General features: G+C 44.9%; 1 long non-coding RNA gene across 1 annotated transcript; it reads left to right on the forward strand.

The window, feature by feature from the left end:
* The first annotated feature begins 244 nt into the window (after nt 1-244).
* On the forward strand, nt 245-2,426 carry LOC142571259 (uncharacterized). Its single transcript, XR_012825822.1, has 4 exons — nt 245-786; nt 1,128-1,291; nt 1,760-1,889; nt 2,210-2,426. It is a non-coding gene; the product is annotated as an uncharacterized LOC142571259 (long non-coding RNA).
* Nucleotides 2,427-3,709: the final 1,283 nt, after the last annotated feature.

Consider the following 3,709-nt stretch of genomic DNA (forward strand, 5'->3'; position numbering starts at 1 on the left):
GCACAATATGGCAGCATGCTCGAAAGAAGTCACGTGACCTGAATCACTACTGACTTGTCCGTGTCAACTCTCTCACTCTCGTATTCGAAGAGAGCTTCTCCATCCGCGTCGTTTGATATGCGTCATGGGTATGTAGAGATAGTTTCCACCGCGCGTTAAGCCGAGACCACACGTACGCTTGCGGACGCGCGCTAGCTCGCGTCCGCGCGCCTTGCGCCTGCCGTGCCTCGCGAGTAATGGCGGTTTGCATCCACAAATACGCGCGGAAGCGCGCGCTCCTGCGCGCTCACACATAGTCGGTTGAGAAGACATCGTTTCGTACAGAAATATTGACGGTGCTGCAAAATGCTTAAATAGTGATAAACGTCATTTTTATTATTTTGGAGTTAATAAACCAACGTAAAAGAAACGAAAATGCGCTGTCTTACACGACATAATCAGCTTCGCATGAGGTGGCAGCAGCACTGGCATGCTATCAACGGCGCCGCGTTCCCGCCTTTCCGCGTCGTCTGCTTTTTTATGGCGCGAACCGGCGCGCACTGCTTGCTCAGATTTCGTGCGTTTCGTGTGTGCGGTCAGACGTCATCGCTGTCTCCCTGGCTGCATCCCGTCGACATTATGCCCGCAGTCTCTACTCGTACGAGGCTTTTACTGTTGCTGGAACAGATACTCTTGCTCATGATAATGAAGAGGAGACGAGACCAACGACGGTGCCGGCAGCGGCGACGCTGGTGGGTGCGACCTGTGTTTTTGGCCCGAAAGCAACAAGGACTTTACCACACAGCTGTAAGTACTCTGCTCATTTTACGTAGAAGTGGTTTGTCGTGTCGCTGTTAAGAATCTGACCTTGGTTGAATTTGTAATTGCTAAGAAACACGTGCAGCGCTGAAAAGACGATATGCACGCGCTCTTTTTGTGTCATTTCGCCCCCATTGTCGTTAATCTGTAAGGCTTTCTGCTCGCCTTTATATCGCTTAGCAAGTTCATTTTTGTTTTAGTGATGCAAATGACCTCTGGTCACCCTCTTGGCGATCAGGTACATACGATGCATTAACACATGAGACGACCATTCGCAGCCACGTCTATTATGTCTGGATGATCGTTTACATTCTTCATGGCAATTGCAGATGTGCCGCATGCGACAAGGAGATCACGGATTTTTCTGCAAGTACTACAGAATGACGCCGCAGCTTTTCGATAAGCTGTTAAACTTTGTGGCTGCGGACCTGACCCGACAGCAGTTAATCAGGGAGCCCTTGGAGCCTGGAGAGCGACTGGCGATGACATTGAGGTTCGTAGAAGTACATTCCACATTGTGAGTAAAATTATTTACCCGTGGAGTACCATGTTTGTGCTGCTACCGTCGTAATGCCATTAGATTTTTTAACATTATACTTTGCTGTATATTTTAGATAAACTGCATAGGCTGCTGCCATGAAGTGTTTCTGTTATACAGGTTAATCATAGCATGGTAGTTATCAGGCTAGGGCCCAGTCTCTCAGGCTAGGAAATGCTGGCCCACAGTTTGTGTATGGAACAGCAATTTCCTGCTATTTTACATCTCTTATGTACTATGTGGTTGCTTGTAGAAATGGGATGATTTTTATTTGTACTGGTTCATGAGGGGTAAAATGTAAAAATGCTGATGTCCAGTGCATTGGGGGCACGTGCCCATAATTAAATCATGGTTCTGGCCCTTAAAACCCCTCAATTAGATTGGTGCGTGAGGGCAATTATTGTTTTGTTTGTCATGTTACAGTTACCTGGCTTCAGGGCAGGAGATATGCCAAGTAGCGCTGTTATATCGTGTAGGTCTTGAAACTGCCAGGCAATGCATACACGGCACATGTCGAGCAATATGGGCATGCCTCAAGGATCATTTCATGCAAGTAAGTATGCCATTACACTTCACTTATAACTGCTGCACTGGGATGATTGCTGGTAGTTGGGGCAAAATGTGTGCCAATTAATTATAGAATGATCAGCCTTCAAGCAGTACCAAAACACTAGGTAATCAACTTTGCCTTGGTACATTAGAGGCAAAGCATTTCTTCTACTGCATAAATGTGTGTTACACCGAGCTTGGTCCTGTGGACATAGCAATTACGTTTATCACTTGAAATGACACTGCCCACTTACTAGCAATATGGGCATTGTGTGCCGCTGATTTTTCCAGTCAGTAGTAATGGCAAGTGCTGTACTATTCTAGACACCAACCCAAGAGGAGTGGGAGAAGATTGCTGAAGGATTTTCAGCTCGATGGCAATTCCCTAATTGCTTGGGGGCTGTCGATGGGAAACATGTAGCAATCACATGCCCACCAAATTCTGGGAGTAATTACTTCAACTACAAGGTAAACTGCTATGCTTTCATTTTATTTGCTTTATGTACTAAGGATGCTGTTTCTTTTGGTAATTGCAATTCTGCCAGGAAGATGGTTTGTAGATGTTACAATTTACATGTAGTACAAGTCAGGTGCCATGTACAGTGAATTGTAGTGATGCACAAAAAAAACTCAAATGCAAATGGGCATATGGTTATAAAATGAGGAATTGTGGTTCCTTAACCTTCAAGCATATGAGGGGTATGAGTATGAAAGGAGACTATTGAGTTTAATGATTGACAACTCACAAACATCCAGAGCATCCTTTGATGCTTTTGCAGTTGCCTGCAGCCATTTCGGTAAACTTTCTTATACAATAGTACGCAGGTGACAATAATACCAAGCCTTGCTTGCTGAACAGGCCACTAACATTGCCTGACAGTGGCCGTAAATTTGCTGTTTGCATGTGAATGTCGACACTTGCTCTGATGCTTAATTTCAGGGAACATATTCAATTGTCGTCATGGCTGTCGTTGACAGCAGTTGCAAGTATGTCTTTGTTGATGTGGGGGCTGAAGGTCGCGTGAGCGACGGAGGCGTGTTTAAACACTCTGAATTTGGCAAGGCCCTTGTGAATGGAGGCCTCAACATACCCTCACTTGGCCTGCTCCCAGGGACTACAACAGCTGTACCCCACGTCTTCATTGGGGATGAAGCTTTTCAGTTAAGAAAAGACTTCATGCGCCCATTTCCTTCAAAGCACCTTGAGGATGAAAGAAGAGTCTTCAACTACAGGTTGAGCCGAGCAAAGTATGATGTCATTCTGATTATTTGGTGCACTGATATAGCGAAATTCAAAAATGAGACACTGACAGTCATTCTCTCTTTTAATAATCAACCTTTTATTGCAAAATCAATCAAAGTAGAGGTCCTGAAGAATACTTCAACAATCTGAACTGCTTCGGAGCTTCTCTCTGGTGTCCCTTTAAAGGGCACAAGTACTGCGCAAAGAATGAATATACCGCAAGAAAAACAGACGTATAGTACTTCTGACACTGGGTTTCTTGCAGTCTGTTTGTGTATACTGTAAACATGTCTTCTCAAAAAGGCAGACTAAGGGAACAGACTAAGGGAACAGGTTCTTCTAACCATTTTTTAAGAATAAATGTTTCTAAAGTTTGAATTTCAATGTTTGTTTGCTATATTCCGACAGACGGTGTGCTGAAAACGCGTTCGGGATCACAGCAGCAAGGTGGCGGATCCTACTGCGGACCATTAACTTGCTCCCCACAAACGTGGACTTTGTTGTCAAGGCTGCCTGTGTCTTGCATAACTTCCTAACTGTACTCAATCCACAGTCTGACAATTACACAGATCAAGAGGACA

The sequence above is a fragment of the Dermacentor variabilis genome, chromosome 2 (assembly GCF_050947875.1).
Source record: "Dermacentor variabilis isolate Ectoservices chromosome 2, ASM5094787v1, whole genome shotgun sequence".
Classification (NCBI taxonomy): Eukaryota; Metazoa; Arthropoda; class Arachnida; order Ixodida; family Ixodidae; genus Dermacentor; species Dermacentor variabilis.